Genomic DNA, 19,212 nt, shown 5'->3' on the forward strand with positions numbered 1-19,212 from the left:
CTTATTATATTATGCTTCCTTCAAAGTAGAAAGTGCCTTAGAAATAATCTAAATCAAATCAAATTCATTTTACAGATAAGAAATCTGAAGCTCAGGAAAAAAAAAAAAAAAAAAAAAAAAAAAAAAAGGAAAGTGCCTAGAGTTACACAGAGAAACATGATGAAAGAACTCTGATTAAAGCCCAGGACACCTGGTACCGTGTTTATTATTTTGTTTTCATACATTTTACAAATGAGAAAATTGAAAGTCAAAGAGTTTTTGTTACATATTCAAGATCTTATACCTAATTGGGACTCTAGTACTTGTGTCCTGAATTCTGATAGATTATCTATTGCATTACACTCTGGTACTCTTTGATCATGAGAAACATGGAAGGAAGGAATCAATGTTATGTCACATCCAGTTGTATAAAATTGAATTTGCTGAATGGTAGAGTACACTTTTATTAATAGCAATGAAGCAACTCTCCTGGAGATTCAATTACAGACTCATATGCCCATAGATTATTATTGCTGAAAGGGGCCCTAGAGATCATCTAATCTAGAGAGTTCTTAAATGTTTTCTTTTTTTTTTTTTTTTTAATATTGGATCATGTTGGCATTCTGGTGAAAACTATAGCCATTTTTTCAGAATAATATTTTAAATACATAAAACAAATACATAAATTTAAAACATAGGATTTAAAGAAACTCAATTATATCAAAATATACTTATCAAAATATTTTTTTAAATAATGGAATTCAGGTTAAGAAGCTCTTATCCAGGAAATTGAGGACTAGAAGTGGTAGTTGTTCAAGATCTTGCAGGTAGCTAATGTGAAAACTGGGATTATAATAGAACTCTTGATTCTTCCTACTCCAACATTCAGACCAATATAGTGATTAAATTTAACAAACATTTAGTGAGTGCCTATTGTGCTCAATGGGGCTTGCACTGAGAATTCAAAGAAGGAATGCAATTTAATCTCTTTCTCCCAGAAACTTACAAAAAATAATTTGGAGTCAGAGGAACTAGGTTCTTATTCAGCCTTTGCCACTTTGCAACTACTTGTGGACCTTAATCAAATTGTTTGCCACTCTGGACATTTGCTTTTTAATTCCCTTTGGGCTCACTCACTGCACTTGTATTTGAACTGGAAGGCTTCAAACTCAGAGGGTAGCTGACTACTGAGGCTTCTAATACTGCCACTAACCACACCTTATTTCATGTGTCCTCCATATATATATATATATATGGAACTGGGGGGAAAATTATACATATATATAATATAAACATATATATTATGTATTATATATATATATATATATATATATATATACATATATATATATGTATATATATATATACATATATATATATATACATATATATATATATATATATAATTTTCCCCCAGTTCCCTGAGATGGTAAGCAATCAGATATAGATTATATCTATGCATATCTACACAAGTCCCAAAAAGTTCTAGGGAAGAAAGAGAGACATCAGATACTCAAATATTAGCCATTTTGTACAGGAAGACACAAATATAATAAAAAGAATGAAAGAAAGAAAATGAAAATAGCATGCTTCCATCTGTGTTCAATCAATATCAGTTCTTTCTCTAGAAGCAAATAGTATACTTCATCATTAGTCCTTTGGTATTTTCTTGAATCATTGTATTTCTGAAAATGGCTGTAATTCACAGTTCTTTATTAAATAATATTGTTGTTACTGTGTATGATGTTCTCCTGGTTCTGTTCACTTTATTTTGCATCAGTTCATGTAAGTCCAAGTTTTCTGAAATCATCCTGCTTGTCATTTCTTATGGCATAACAATGTCCTATTACAATCATGTAACATAGCTTGTTTAGTCATTCCCCAATTAATGAGTATCTCTCCAATTTTTCTTAGTCATCACAAAAAAGCTGGTATAAACATTTTTGTATAAATAGATGTTTTCCGATTATACCCTCAATTTTTAATCAATGACTAGAACTATTCACTTCTAGAAAATAACATTTATTGAGAACACCTAGAAAGAATATTAATTACAAAATATTACCTCCCAACTTGGGGGCATGGTCTTCTCTTAGATACACAAGGTTCTTGGAGAGAACTTCAAGTGCAATGAGAATGAGGTGTAGAAAAGGTGGCCAAGGCATAAAGGCATACATTCCCAATTCCTGACCCTGAAATAATTTTATCTCTTTGTGGGATAGCCACAAGGTCCTTTTATTTGGGATTCTTTTCTGGGATTTGAGATGGTTTTTAGACTCCATAATCAGATATTCTCTCTGTAAGAAATTGATACTGTTTTCCTGGTAATTTCCACCTATGTCTATGGGTATTTCCTTTTTCATTAGCTTTCACAGATCTGGTCATCTTGACACTTCCATCTCAGAACATAGTTCACCTAAAATAAGGAAAGAAAAAATAGAAAGAAAAGATAAAGGACTCATGTTTACAAATGCATGGAAGCTATGTGGGGGGGAAAGTCAGTTTTTCATACCTACACAAATCACAAAAAAGCTCTAGGGAAGAAAGAGAGACATCAGATACTCAATTTTTTGCATGTATACTCAATTCTAGCTTGGCATCTACTGAGTCATTAAGTTTTTTGCTTTTGACACAAAATGAAAGTCTTTTTATCATCACTTTGCACTAGCCCCTTCGTCATTCTTGGCTAAAAGTAGGCTTACTCAGTCTTCACATTAGATTAAAATAGGGCAAGAGTATCTACACAAATTCTATGTAGTTCACTAGGAGGGGCAAATCCAATCACATTCTTACAATAAGACTTTTGTTGGCAAATTTCTCTATCATACCTCTATATAGAAAGTCTTTTGATATTACTATTTTCTGGAAAACAGAAATTACTCCAATGCCTTTCTCTTCACACTCCTTAGAACCATTAGACTGTCAAATATATAGCTCCCTTCCACTTATATGGAAAAGGAAGAATTGCATTCTCAGGAGAGATGAGAAATACACAGATCCATTTCGTCTTCATCAGAATCTAAAGGAAAATGGTGTTGTCAAAACAAGATAGGAAGAGAAACTGTGATAACATAGGGAGGCAGGTAGTTGCTGTCTACTTATGTCACAGTTGGTTTCAACCATGGTGACACAATTTCTATGTCCAAGTAGTTTCAATTGTGGCCCAACAGGTAGAAAAGGTGAGGGTTAAGGAGACTAACCACATTGGGACACCACCCAGTACCATTGTTGCAGCTGCTGCTACTATAATGACTGAAAAAAAAAATGCTGAGAAAGGACTATAATTGAACTACATAGATGTTACACAAAAATACAAAATGGCAACAGCTGTCCCCTTTTTCTAAGAATAAAATAAGTTATTTTCCTTCCTCCACGCTTTTTATCATTTTATCTTGTCCTCAATATTTTTATTTTATTAGGTTTCTTCATTTCTGAATTTACCATGTTTTTTCCCAAAGAAGTCAGTTTCTCTAGCATACAGTTCAATGTATCTAAATGTATATATTTATACATCTCTGAGGGATTAAATGCAGATGAGAGAGAGGTTATGGTTGACCAGGGACACAAAGGGAAAGAGAGAAATAGATTGTGTCTAATCATTAGGACTACCAGCTGTGGGCTCAGGCTAAACCAAAGAGATTTTATTGATACATATTATAACAACTCTTTCAAAGCAGAGACAAATGAATAAACATAAACCATCCTGGATATAGAATGAGCCAGAATTTTTCTAAAGAGAGGAGATATATTAAGTGAGCAAGAGTTGGTTTAGTGTGATGCAGGGGATCTAAAGACATTTCCCTTTCCATCACTGCCTTTCCCTGGAAAGATTTAAAAGTACTTCATTCCCTTTGAGTAATAGAGAGAGAACTTTGATTAAGGGAAAGTTGTGTCCCACCTGAGGAAGAAGTGGGAAGGAATGGATCTACCTACATGAGGTAAAGGTCACAGAAGTTGTAATTAGTTCACCTATTGGTTAAAAAGATTTATCCTTTGATTCCTGCTAGTTATAGAATAAAAGAATTAGACTTGATAACATTCTAAGTTTACTTCAAAGGTGAAAAGATGAAATAATGGCAGAGTAGAAATAAGCGTAAATAACCAAAAATTTAAAAAATGAAAATGGTCAGTCTGTAAAAGAAATCAAGGAAAATGTCACAAGATATTTAAAGAATTTTGTCTCAAAGCCAATGGAATCCAGAACAAACTTCCTGAAGAAGGTTGACCTTTAAAAAGAGAAAATGCCTCATTAACAATGATGCTTATTTTGGTTCAGCTATAAAATGAATGATCTGGACTAGCCAGTTGTCAAGATCCCTTCAAACTTAAATATGTTAGACCGATTTTTAAAAACCATGTACAAAGGAGATGGTTTGAAATCTGGACTGCATCTAAGGGCATGTGGTAGCACAGAACTAAGAAATCTTGGATTTTAGCCATTTTTCACAGGGTTTTCATTTATAAGAAAACTTTTGAACATATATAGAAATAAAAGAATAATGAGAACTAATTTGTTGTGTCAAATTGTACATTTTCCAAAGTATATATTTTTGAGAATCACGTAGACTTAGTATATAAACATATATCTTACATCTATTGTCTTCCATAACCCTTTCTTGAGAAGTATAAGTTATCACTAATTCCTTCTCCTCTCCAAAGTATACATAATTATACACAGAAATAATTTTAAAGTAGTACTTAAGTTAGCCTCAGAATATCAATAGTGCTTTATTGTTTTTGTTCAGCCAATTCAGTCATATCTGACTCTTCATGATTTGGATTTTTCAAATATTACTAAAATTGTTTATCATTTCCTTCTTTAGCTTGTTTTGCAGATAAGGAAACTGAGGCAAACAAGGTTGTAACTTGCCCAAAGTCACATAGCTTCTAAGTGACTGAAAATGGATTTGAACTCAGGAAGATGAATCTTTCTGTCTCCAGAGCTGGTACTCTTATCCACTAAGCCACCTGGCTGCACTTATTCAATCTATTGCATTGTTAATGATTCCACTTATTCCTCTAGCTCATTCTGTCAACATAACTGACAATCAATATGATTGTAACAATAATGATTTTAAAATGATCTACAAACTTGTGATTATTAACTGTTCCTGAGCATGACCTTTGAGGTCATTTGAAGTGCCTCCATTTTATGGATAGAAAAATTGCTTAAACTAGGGGAAGGGAGGAGCTGGTTTTAGGATGCATCTGTTTTCTCCTGGCTTATTCATCCCCACAGAGCCCTGACTAATACAAATGTTGATTATCCTTTACCTTGATGCTGATTAGAAGAGGAAAGGATGAAATGAAAAATAAGATCAGGGATGTGCTGGTAAATATTTAGCAATATACTCTCCCTTTTGGCCCCTCCCCCCCAAATGTGTTTATTATATTTTTTTCACTTAATTTGCACTATTAACACTTCAGTAAGTTTTGACAATCAAAACAAAACAAAACAATCAATCAAGTCCTGTTTTGTAGTGAGTGCCTATTTTCAATGTAGAAATGCTCAGAGTAAAAATTTAGTAATTGACTCTCTGGAGCTGGTTTGAGCTGGCACCAGCATGGCTCTGAAGAAGAGTCAATTAAAAGGAAAAGAAAAGAGAAAAGGGGGAAAGAGAAAGAAAGAAAAAGGAAAAAAAGGTAAGGGAGAAGAAAAGAACTATGTAGAGTAACAAAATGTCTAGCTTATGTGTTTTCTGAAAAACCACTTTTCTATAATGTACTACAATCTTCCCTTTCCTAATATTTTATTTCTAGAAAAGAGATTTTTAATTCACAGAAATAATGGAAACATTTCATAGTTCTTCTTATTAATGAGCTAATTATTAAATCCCCTTTGAATAGAATACATGAAAATCACATTGGTGGAATGCACATAACTACATGGAAAGAACTTCATCTCAACTCCTAATACGTTGATGATGCTTCTGCTGAAAATATTTTTTCAAATTAGTCTATGTCTATCACTGTGGTTTATACCATTTTGCCCAAATTGAGTACTCAACCTTAGGAGACTAAGGGTGGAGGGGAAGAGTTAAACTGTGGGCACACACACACACATACATATATAATGTACTGTGTATGTATAAATATGCAAACATACATATAGATATAAAAATATATTTTAATAAATGTGGCTGCTGTCATGATTTAAAAATTAAAATTCTTCCAAAGTTTTATTGACTTCATATTATCTTTTTGTTATTCATTTTCTCAATAATACAAATAATATTAGAATGGAAGTCTATGAAATTTTAGAGAAGTCCTCACACTAGAAAATTTGGGGAAACATCAGGGTATACTGATTAAACAGTTTACTGATTTAATTCTTCACTATGCTAACTGGCTGTATGTTATCATCTTGGCTCAATCTGCCTTTTTACACATTTGTCAGACATATGACTAGTCTATCTATTGCATGAAATTGGAAAAGATCATGTGATAAAATGGAAAGAGGGATGGATTTGGCATCAACAGACATGGATTCAATCCTCATTTTTTTTTTTTTTTTTTTTTTTTTTTTTTTGCTTACCTGATATATGACCTTGGGCCAGTGATTAATCTCAATAGGTTTTAGTTTTTTCATCTATAAAATGTGAGAGTTAGATTCCAGGTTCTCTGAGGAACCTTCCAAACCTAAATCCATGATCCTAAATTGGTTAATTTTCTCATTTACATTTCAAAAGAAACTGAGTAAGGATTGAATTATAGGAGCTCAGATTAAAAACCAAAAAAAAAAAAAAAAAAAAAAGTTTAATTCAGTCTGTAATAAAAGCAAAACCTACAATATGGTGAGGTACAAAGACTTGATGATAGGAGAGGTTTAGAAAACATTCAAAGACAAGTAACTAATATTCTGAGAAGCCTAATATAGAATCTCCACAAAGGGTTTCTGAACATCTATGGCCCATAGTTAATGGATTTTTCAGGTACTTGTATATATGTAAGAGAGGGAAAGTAGCTGTAAGACATTTGGCTTTGAATACCCTGCTAGAAAAACTGTAGATAGATCCTTTGAAGTATTTAAATAATACATGTCCTCTGAGAGGAAGCCTAGCTTTGTGTAATTACTAGTCTTTGCTAATTTTCATAATCTTTTGCTTTTTTGGCTATTGTGTAGCAATGTAACTCCTAGATGATTAGTCTCCTACTCCCATATTTTGTAATTATATGCCAATAAAAAGATGATTTAAAAGGCAAATTGAAAGACATAGTATGAACTTCAAATCCAAAACATATTAGTAAATACTTTAGAGCTATCAGTTAGCTTTTCCAATTCTCTAGTGCAATCATACTATTGAAGCATTCTCTAACTACTCCAAATCCTAAAAATGCTAGCTAATATTTCCTTTTTAAATGGCTATTTTGCTAATTGAACTATAAGTCTTCATGGGATCTCGTTAACGTTGCTTCCTAAGTGAGGATTTCTCCAAAAATCTGTCTCGCTGTTACAGGGTGTTTAACTATACATAGCCAAATCTTTGTTATGTTCCCTTTATACAGAGCCTATATTATTTGCAGGAACATCCATTTGCGTGTGCAAATACCCATATTTGCTCATGGAAATTGCACAGGCAAACAGATGATAATTTAGAAAGAAGACAACCCTATCAGCATGCACCAATGCATGAAGAAGCATGTGCTTTCAGTGCATAAAGATTACCCAATCTGAGTACAGTTGAAGGAACAAAAATAGGTTTCATTTATGCATACCATTGCATTGACAAATAATGAGGATATAATTTTTTTTCATGTGTTGTTTGCTATCATCTTTCAGCTTTGTAAAATGTAGGGGTCAAATGAAAGAAAAAATGATATATTTTTTAAACATTTTCCCTAACTCTAAAACATCTTTGATGAGCCATTTTTTCTCCCCCTTTTCCTTTTCAATTTTCATCTTTTAGGAATGAATACTTTTCTCCTTAGCCAAAATATTCTTTGGTAATTTAAGGATCAGTATTTATTTTTCTCCCTTAATTTCCTTCTTCTTTTTTTAACTAACTACTTGACCATCTTTCTTATTAAAATAGAAGTATCCTTTTAATAATTTAGTCCTCACTTCTGATATCTCTGTTTCACTATAGTGGTTTTGGTTATGATTTTCCTTTCTGAGATTTTATTAGATAAGATGATTGTCATAGTGTGTAATAAGCTTCCTATGATATCACAGAATCCCAAGTAATTTTCTTTTAATATTTTTGGTAGGCTGTTAATAAAAAACTGTTGTTTTTACATTGATATTTGAAAGATCCTTGAGTCAACATAACTATATATATGTATATATATATATATATATATATATATATATATTATAAACTGTCCTTTTCAAAGCATATGACTCCATTGAATTTGACCATATATAAATAATCTTTACTTGAAACATTTTCTCCCACATTACAGGTCTAGGTATAGTTTAGGAACTTCTCATTTTTCTAGGTCCAAGGTAAAATCTCAGGATTTCAATGTCTGACACTCCTATTATAACACCAGCTCCCCTTACAAGTATTCAAATTCACAAAGCATCAAAATATAGAACAAATTCATTTATATGATAAAAGACATAATAAAATAAAAATAAATCAATCCCAAATTTATAAAGCATCAAGAATCTCTTCCTATAGACTACTACTCTCATCAACTATACAATTCTTACATTTATCACTATCCCAGGTAGGACCCTTAGCAAAAAATAATTCATTTCTGAATTTATAGAGAGGAAAGATCTGTAGAAGGTGGCAGTAGAGAGGAAACTTCCTGAAAGCTATATAAAAGCATAGTGAAATTACTTTAAAGAGCAAGTTGGTTGGAACATGGACTATATGAGGGGGACTAATAGGATATCCATTTGGTAAGGCAGTTTGGAATTCAGTGGAGAAGGGTCATAGATTTAATGCAAATGACTTTGCCTATTGCTTAGAATTAAGGAAACAATTGAAAAAGTTTATAGTGATGTGATCAGATTTGAACTTTTGGCATATCTATTTGACAACCATGTAGAAGAGAGATAAAAAAAAAGTTGAGATCAGAGGCAGTTAGGAAGCTATTTACACAATAACCAAAAAAGCATTTATTAAGTATTCTCTATGTGCTAGGCACTATGCTAAGTGCTAGAATTCCAAAGAAAGACAAAATTAGTCCTTGCCCTTAAAGAGCTTACATTCCAGTGGGGAGACAACATGTAAATAATTCCATTTAAACAGATGGAGATCAGATGTAAAGTAACCTTTAAGGAAAGATTCCAGCCACCAGTAGTTAGGATACCTGGATAAATCCTCTGATAGGAGATCACTTTTGAAAAAACTGAGTCTTGAAAAAGACATGGATTATAAGAGGTAGATAAAAGGAGGAAGAACATTCTAGTTATGAGTGAGAATCAGCATGAAGACATAAGATGCTGTGCAATATGTAAGAAACATCAAGTAAGTTCTCTCGGCTAGATCATAGAATATATAAGTAAAGTATAAGAAGAATGAAAAGATAAGAAAGGTTCAAGTAGTAAAGAGCTTTAAATGCTAAACAAAGTAAATTTCATTTGATCCTAAAGGTAACAAGGAAGCACACAGCCCTGTGCATAGGAAAATCACGTTGGCAAATAAGGGAAGGATGGATAAGAGCCTTGAGTCAGGAAAACTATTGTAATAGTCAGTACAAGAGGTCTTACAGACTTGAATTAAAGTGATTGGAGAGAAAAATACATATACACAAATGATGCTGTGTGAATGGAAATTAAAATATTTGGCAATTGATTAGATATATGGACTAAGTGTGAATGAGGTATAGATGACACTAAAGCTACCAACCTGGATGACTAGAAGGTTGCTGGTACCCTCAAAAAAAATTGGAAAGTTGGAAAGAAGGGAGGATTTAGTGGGGAAAAGATATTAAGTTACATTTTTGAACATGTTGATTTTAAGATGTTTCAGGACATTCAGTTCAAAATGACAAAATGAAAGTTGGTGGCATTTTTGCAATAGCCCAGCAAGAGCCTAACCTAGTGTAATAATGTTTGTGTTGAGAAGATATAAAGGTAAAAGATGTTGGAGATAGACTTAGTAAGAATTTGTAACTTATTGGCTGTAAATGGTCAAGGAGAGTGGAGTGAAGGTTGATTCTGAGGTTGTAAATTCTGAGTGACCACCAAAATGTGATTCTTAGTGACTAATAAAATGAATATTGTGATTAGTAGAGTTAGGGAAGTTAGAGAGAGGGAATTGGGATAAAATATAATGAAATCTTTTTAAAAATTATTTTGGGTGGAGGAGACGAGCATATTTGTAAGAAGGAAAACAGTTAAAAATTGGGAAATTTTGAAGGTAGAACGATGAGAATTTTTTTAAAGGAGCAAGCTGCTATATGAGTGATGAGAAGGGATAGGACAAAAATGAAGTCAGCTTCATCGATGAGGGCCTTTCTTTCATCAACTAGTGAAAAAAAGAAGATAGTTTTGAGATAAAGAACAAAATAAAATATGAGCTTTGTAATGCTGGAGAAACTGAGCAAGGTAGAGATTAGAGAGTATTCAATACAGAATTTATTAAATGGGAGAGATTTATTGGGACCAAATAGATCCATGGTTGGTCCCAGGGCTGAATGAGATTACTATCTCAAAGAATCCAGCACTGAATGTCAGATACAAGATTCTTTTATAAGGTTACAAGACCGATGACCTAATGGGAGGAGGAACCTAAAATGAAGATGACATAATGGAGACAGGCACCTAGGATGACATAATGGAGGGAGGTACTGGAGAGGCTCCTGATTTTAATGGTGTCTAAAATGGATAAAGACCTTTATCCCATCAAACATTAAAAGGGAATGACTATAGCCTAAGGTCTAAGATATAAGACCTTTATCCTAACATTAAGAGGGAATGATTATAACCTGAGGCAGAGTAACTGAATAGGACAATTAGAGAAACTGGGTCAGGACAGTAAAAGAGAACTGTGGCACAACACCTTATGACACCTTATGATAAATAATCTTTATTTTCTTAGTAAAAGATAAAGGTACTTCTGAAATAGAAGGGGATGTGAATGCTTAAGGGCAGGGGTTTTCAAACTACCGCTCGCTCAGCCAGATGCCCGGCTGAGGACGTTTATGCCAGGTTATGGCAAGTGGGCTGAGGGGAGGAGACAGTGTGAGCTTTTGTTTTTACTATAGTCTGGCCCTCCAACAGTCTGAGGGACAGTGAGCTGGTCCCTGTTTAAAAGTTTGAAGACCACTGGCTTAGGGAATGGAGAGTTTTAAACAACCATTAGAGACAGTGGATCAGCAAGTCAATTAGGCAAAAATGAGTGTCCATGTATACATATATTGTATTTAACTTATACTTTAATATATTTAGCATGTATTGGTCAACCTGCCATCTGGGGGAAGGAGGGTGGGAGGAAGGAGGGGGGAAATTGGAACAAAAGGTTTTGCAATTGTCAATGCTGAAAAATTACCCATGCATATACCTTGTAAATAAAAAAGCTATAAAAAAAAAAAAAATGAGTGTCCAGCTGATATCAGATAGCATGAATTTGCAGAGGTTCTAGTAAACGTCATGATTTGACTTTTTCCAGAGTCACTGAGAAGAATGTGGCTAGGAAGAAAGAAAGCTAAAAGTGTATCGGGGAGGGGGGGGAGTAATGAACAATGATGACAAAAAAGGGGCAAAAGACTTTAGAGGTGAGAATAATGTATAGCTGAACTCTTTACGTAAAAGTTTAAGATAAGGAGGTTAAAAAAAAATAGGGTTAATGGTCTCAGTTAACAGGGCTAATCACTGAGGAGTGCTTTGGAACAGACATGTATATAGTCCCTATATTAATGAATCCCTGTGCCATTTGGGTATCCAATAAAGCCTGAACAGAGTATATATGTGCAATGCTAGCATGGTAACTATCCATAATGTTTCTCTTCACATTTCTCAAATAAAGTATCTGGATTCATCTCATCCCAACCTGCTCTCACATCAACATGCCTGGGTTCCCAAAAGAAGAACCACCACCACATAACTGTACTCTCTCAGTGTCACAAAGGTAGCCCTGTTGTTGGGGAAAATACTGCTACTTCTCATTGCTTTAGTTTTAAAGAACCCACTGGCATGTTTCCATTATCCAAATCAGATACTCACAATGCTAAAAACCTTTAGAATTTAAATATAATTATTTCCTTATCAATAAGGCAAAAGAAATAATCTCAGGTACTTGTTTGTTAAAACAAATTCAATAATAATAAATATATTACAATCCACATATCACCTAAGTCCCATTTTCCTATCAATTTATTCAGTGTTTATAAGAGAGAATGGGCATACCTTTATAGACATAGAGAGGAGAAACAAATGAGTGAGGAAAGCCTTTGTGCTCAGAGTAACTGACAACTTAAAAGTTTAGGCCATTGGTGCTATTAGTCCATTTAGAAATATCTATATCACATGAAACCATTTTTCTGACAACTGCTCCCCTTGTGTTCCCACTGCCTTCCAACTTAAAAAAAAAAAAAACACCTCTCTTTTACTCTTTAACCAACAAAGCATTTAAAAGTTCTTTAAACTCACAACTACAATCCCAAACTAAGACCTCTTAAAGACCTTATCTTAAAAAGACAAAAATCTTCCACTACATCTAGGGCCATCTCTAGTCATCTTGATCTATAATCTTACATTGGACCCACAGGGCTTTGGAGGAAAAAGTGAGGGAGGTGACCTTGCACAGCTCTCCCTCACTTAAATCCTATTCACTTGTATGTCATGGTATCATCTCTTTAATGTCATGATCCTCTTTAAGAAAGAAGGACAAATAATAACAGCAACAACTCTTAAAAGTATGCTGAGACAATGTTACACTGTAATTTATCTAGAAGTTCCTTTTAAGTAAGAAAACTATAAAATTTATGAAGCTGGCCTTCTTTGGGAAGTCTAGACAAGTCCAGACAGCTATTCACTTACTAGGATTGTGTTGGCCAAAAAAAGCTTTAAAATCCATCTTGTCACTCTGGTTTTCTCTCTCAAATTAGAATTAAAAACAGAAAGCAACATATACCTGAAAGATTAGACCTCTCTTACACCATTCAATGCTAAAGGGAAATAGCAGATACCATAATTCTGATTCAGTGAGGTTTGTTAATCTAGGAGGGGAGACAATGTGTACTAATACAAGGATATGCAAAATTAAATATAAGGGTGGTATTGGGAAAGGCCCTGGAAATTAGTGGGGAGAGAAGGGTCAGAAAAAATCTCATATAAAAGCTGGTACTTGAACTCAACTTTAAAAGAAATAAGGAATTTCAAGGAGGCAGTACATTTACAGAATGGGATGTTGGGGGAGGACAGTTAAGGAGGAAAAAGAGAGGAGCAGACTATATAAAGCAAGACAAAAGGAGATGGAGTATTATTACCTCTGAGGAATATCTAAAAAAACAATTTAGCTGGTACTAAATTTAATTCTTCTTCTAGGCAATAATCCTTATAGTCTTTATGTTAACAAACAATAATAATAATAATAACAATAACAGCTAATGTTTATATAGAGCTCTGAAATTTGAAAAATGCTTTACATATATTATTTCATTTGTTCCTCACAATAACCCTATGAAATTGAAGATGAGCAAATTTGACTTTCTGAGAATCACATAGGAAGGAAGTGTCTGAAATATGATTTGAATTCAGATCTTCCTGATTCCAGGTCCAACATTCTATCAACATGCTTAGTACTTTATGACAACTATTATAAGCCACCTCCTAAACCTTCTCATCTTCAGCCTAAATACCGCCAGTTCCTTTAATAATCCTCATATGGCATGACTTTAATATTTTTTATCCTCCTCTTCAAGATGCTCTCCATTTTATCAATGCTCTTCCCAAAATGTGATATTGAATAAATTCTCTATATATGATCTGATCATATTTATCATCTCTCTAGCCTTGGACCATTTCATTCACTGTTGAACTTTAATTCTACCAGAATGGCCAGGTGTTGTGTTTTCTTTTCCACATAACCTGTCACATAGTCATATTTATTCCATGTTGTGCTTGTAATACTTTGTTTTGTTTTTTAACCAAAGTGTGAGACAATACAATTATTCCTTTTGCATTCCATTATGTTAGATTTGGGCCCAATATTCAGCCTATTAAGCTCTTTATTTGAAATCTTATTTTTTCTTTTACATTTACCTTCTTAAATGTTTTTATTAACTTCCCTATCCAACAATCCAAGCATACAAAAATATACATATATATTATACATACATATATAGAGGGCTAACACTATATAATAAAGTAATATTTTTCTTAATGTTATTTTCTAGCTACAAGAAATAGCCCTTTCATATATATATATATAATAAATATATATACTTGCCTTTTTTCCTCATATAATTTTTTCCAATATGTACATTCACAATAGACTTATCACCAGTATTCTTGATTGACTTGTTAATCTTCTCAATATCATTCTTAACCTTTAGTCCAGAAAACAAATAGCATCTTGTTAATTCCATCCATGTGGCTGAAATAACAGTTCAAAGAGAATATAGACAAATCTCTGCAGTAAAATATCTATATTTTTATCTCCTCTTTACTTTCATTTATTTCCTTTAGTATAACAGCTTCATGTTTGCAATCTCTGGGAAAATATATTTATGGATTTATCCTGGAATACTGGATGAAGAAACTTAAATAGGCTCAATAATGTGATTAACATTTTTCATCCTTCTCTTAAAAATGAGAGAACATATGTTACTAAAAAGAGAATCCACAATTAAACCTGCACCCTTCCATCTACTTCTCATTTATATAAGCTTCAATTTCTATTCATCCAAGGGCATTAGGTGATTTTATCACTATTTCTCATATCTTTATAATGTGGCCTAGAAAACTCTTCAAAAAACCCATTGAAAAGGGTTTGGATTATGGAATTTTCTTTAATCCTTCACTTATCTCTAGGACCTCTGAACCTTCCCATGATATCTTGAGGTTTACTTGCTACATTTCTTTCTAAGGACTATGCTTTAAATCAAAATCAATCTGTCCTAGACCAAGCCTCATTGGGTCATTGTTTGGCTCCTGATTGATTCAGATTGAATGTAAATAAAAGTCATTTCTGATTTGGCCAGAAAGACTGAGGACCTTTCCCTCCCAGATTTATTTATGTAGTTATTTGTTTTTGTTTTGCTTTTTTTCTTTTTCTTTTTTTTTTTTTAAACTAAGTGAAAAAGGAGATTCTAATCCCGGAATGAGTGTGGCCTCAGTCTAATTAAGATCTGTTAAAGGCCTTACTTTAATAGGCTGATGTCTCCGACTACATCCAGGGCCATACCCAGTAATTCTGATCTGTATCTGGCCACTGGACTCAGATAGATCTGGAGGGGAAAGTGAGGCCAGTGACTTTGCTCAGCCCTCCCTTTCAGAGAGAGAGAGAGAGAGAGAGAGACAGAGACAGACAGAGAGACAGAGAGAAAGGGAAGGAGGGAGGAAGGGAGAAAGAGAGAGAGAAGAAGGGAGAGAGAGAGAGAAAGAGAGAGACAGAGAGAGAGAGAGAGAGGGAGAGGGGTGGAGGGAGGGAGAGAGAGAGAAAGAGAGGGGGGGGCGAGGGGTGGAGGGAGGGAGAGAAGGAGGGAGGGAGAGAGTGTTGAGAGGACTAGTACCTCTGGTGTGAAGGCTTGCCAAGCCCTTTTGAGAGCTGTTCATCTGCTTTTGGTATTTACCTTTATCCAATTCTCACCTGTGGCTCCAAAAAGCTATAGCCTATATAGTGACCACAACCAGGTAAGCTCATCTAATCAGACAGGCTAAATCAGTTGAAGTAACTGACAGGCTTCAAACCCATAGGTGAGTTAAGGGAATATCTACCTCAGGTATGTGAAGATATTCCCTCACTACCACCCCTCCACACACACACACACACACACACACACACAGGTGGAATGGGTGGCTGAGAATAATTTGATCCAATGGTCTAAAGCAGGCACTGTGGAGGACTCAGAGCTTGGTTAGACATCCAAGGAAGAAAGCTTATCTACTGCATTCTGGGTCATCATCCTGACTCTTGTTTTGCTGCTAGACTTCAATGTCTTTAAAAGAGAGAATGAAGCTAACAACTTTGTGCAACTCTTCCTCTCTGTGATGTCATTGGTTTTCTTTGAATTGAAGGACAAATAAAATAGATGAATGGATAGATTGATAAGTAGGTGGATGGATGGATGGATGGACGGATAGATAGATAGATAGATAGATAGATAGATAGATAGATAGATAGATAGATGGATTTCTAGGAAAGGAAGAAAGATCATAGTTCTAGTTCTGTCTCATATAATGCTAGAAGGCTTTCCTTTTATCTTTTCCCATACATATTACCTAGCCCATTGTTATCAAATACTTTATCCTTTAAAAGTGATTATACTGCTTTTGTTGATGAGCACACAATTGGAAAATATTTTATCTGTTCTGTGCAAAACTATTAGTTTTATGTATGGGTCTGTTTGGGGGAATGGAGGGGATGGGGCAGGAGACAGATGAAAGCCTATAGAAAAGGACATGGAAGAGTGCTCTATATTCCTTCCTTTGGAGGATTTTCAATTGAGTGCTGAAGGTTACATGGCACAAGACCATGGTAGGGAATACTGTGATAGGCAAAAATAAATTGCCAAGTGTGGTTTTTTAGAAACTTTTTTCTTAGATGAAAGGAATGCAGCCTGATCTACTCTGAAAGGAAAATGATGCTTTAAGGGAAAAAAATATATAAAAGAAGGCATGATACAGTTAAAGGGAGAAATTCTAGGAAGGTGAAGCCAATGAATATGGCAAGAATAGTCATGGTACACTTCAAAGATACATGAACCTAATTTCAATAATCTATGAAAAGTAGAGGGTTACATAAGTGACCGACCACCATTCTAATGTGATCTGAGGGATATCACAAGGACCCAACTACCTGTCTGCCCTAAAACTAGAAATATCCACATTATAAATCAATCAATTTAGATGTCATGGTGTAATGGATAGAGAAGTTTATTCAAAGGCAAAAGACTTCTACTGAAGTCTAATGTCTGACACATCCTGTTTGTGTGACCCCAAGCAAGTCATTAAAGAATCTGTGCACTACCTAGGCAATTCTCTAAAATTCTAAATTGTAGGGAAGATGCAACCTACAGTGGAAGGGGATTTTCCTCACCTGAGATTTCCCTTAACCAATGAAATCACAGGTTTTCTTTCTATTCTTTTCTATTGTCAGTCAAAGAATTATAAACAGTTAAAGCTGGTTAGGGATCAATCAGTTTTTAGTTGGTGTCAGTAAGAAATGAACACATTTCAATTTGATTCAACATAAACAAATATTAAGCATCTGTTATTAAGCATCTATTAGATGTCAGGCACTATGCTAGCTGCCAGGGATATAAAAACCAAAAGGAAGCCTTTTGCCTTCAGGGAATTTATATTCTATTGAAGCAATATGTAATACTGGAAGACAGATTAGTGTATCAGTTTGAAGGTTATTCCTCTACAAAACAAATAGCCAGTCATAGGATCATAGATTTGGAGCTAGAAGGGACCTTCAAGCTAGTTCAATAATATCCCCTTAGAGGTTAAGGAAACTGAGGCACAGAAAGAATGAGTGAATGACCTCTCATCTTAAAACTTTCTTTTTTTTTTTTTTCCTCACACTACTTTCTGAGGGGGAAAAATGAGGCACAAAAAAGGAAGCTTTAAGAGTGGGGAAAGATATGAGAAAGAGAAACTGCTTAGACAAAGAATAGTAGGAAGATACCATGTGCCTCACCTGCCAATCTAAGTAGGATACTGAAGGGGCAAATGGGAGGATATTGAAAACAAGCTTCATCTACTTTACAATATGGCCTAAGGCAAGCCCTGGACATCAGGACTAGTTCTGAAGGCTATGAAGAGGTGGAAATCTTGGGTGTCAATTCATTTTCTGGCTGATATTTTTGCTGAACTCATCAAATATAAGTTGCTTTTTGTGAGATTACATCTCTCACTGATGCAATCCTTTCCAACATTTCCTCATATATGACACGATTTTTCTTTACTGTCCAATATTTTTTATTGTTCTAACTCACACTAAAAACTAGATTCTTGACCTGAAAAAATGTAAAGAACTATTTTCTTGAAAGGTATTTTGCTTGGCAGACGAGTTTCTCTAAGCTCTGGCAAATCTACTTAAATCTGCTATTTGGCAATTCATAAAACTTGAATAAGGCAAATTTGTTCTGTAGCTTTTTATCCCTCAATCAACCTTGAGGATTTTTTCTATCCTTTTCTCTCTTAATCTGTTTGAGAGGGTAGGGAAGAAGTGAGATCCTTTAAAGGCACTATTCGGGATAATTTTCCAATTCCTCTTTTTAGTCTTAAGTTGTGTTTGCACAATCAAAAAGGAGGGATCCATTTTCAAGGTTCTCCATAAGTCCTTTCAGTCATTTAATAATTTTTAATGAATCATCAGTTTATGCAGATATAGCAGATATGCAATATATCAAAAGAGAAAGGAAAGGAAGGAAGGAAGGAAGGAAGGAAGGAAGGAAGGAAGGAAGGAAGGAAGGAAGGAAGGAAGGAAGGAAGGAAGGAAGGAAGGAAGGAAGGAAGGAAGGAAGGAAGGAAGGAAGGAAGGGAGGGAGGGAGGGAGGGAGGGAAGAGAAAAAGAAACAAAGAACACAATCTCTTCCTTGAAAAAGCTTAAAATCAGGGAGGTAATATGGATTGAACCTGTGATTTTATTGGTGTAGGAACTACCTGGAAGAGTAAATTCCTTCTATAAATGTAAGACTGCACTTATGGTCTAAAGAGAGTTGCCCAGAATGCTGAGAGTTTAAGTGATTTTTCCCAGAATGGCATGGCCAGGTCAGCTAGGTGATATGATATATAAAGTACCACTATTTGTGTCAGAGTGATGAGAGTTAGGTAGTTAGGTAACGGGTACCTAAATGAAATTAGGGTTAATTGAGGTCTAGTGGCACATTCGGGGTACAAGGAGTCAAATAGAGCTCTCCTGCAACCCCTTTGGATTTGGCGCAAGGATACAGAGTTAAGTGAGGTCTAGTAGCAGCACAAGAGTCCTCTGTAAAGGAATTTACAGACCCAAAAACCTAGATTGATAAAAGAGGTTTATTTTGGGGGTTGGAAATAAGGTTAAAGGTAGAAAGATGCCAGGGCCAGGGCTGGCACCGGGCAGGCAGGAACCCTTGACATAGCCGGCATAAGGATGCCATGTTTAGGGCTCCTGCAAAGAGTGA

The 19,212-nt window shown here is 34.5% G+C and overlaps 1 long non-coding RNA gene across 1 annotated transcript in view; it reads right to left on the bottom strand.

Moving 5' to 3' along the window:
- Positions 1–2,063: 2,063 nt before the first annotated feature.
- Positions 2,064–19,212, bottom strand: part of LOC141564909 (uncharacterized) — a 105,681-nt gene continuing 88,532 nt past the window's right edge. Inside the window, exon 3 of the long non-coding RNA XR_012488795.1 lies at positions 2,064–2,395. This is a non-coding gene — a long non-coding RNA (uncharacterized LOC141564909). The remainder of the gene's footprint in view (positions 2,396–19,212) is intronic.

Source organism: Sminthopsis crassicaudata, chromosome 3 (assembly GCF_048593235.1).
Source record: "Sminthopsis crassicaudata isolate SCR6 chromosome 3, ASM4859323v1, whole genome shotgun sequence".
Classification (NCBI taxonomy): domain Eukaryota; kingdom Metazoa; phylum Chordata; class Mammalia; order Dasyuromorphia; family Dasyuridae; genus Sminthopsis; species Sminthopsis crassicaudata.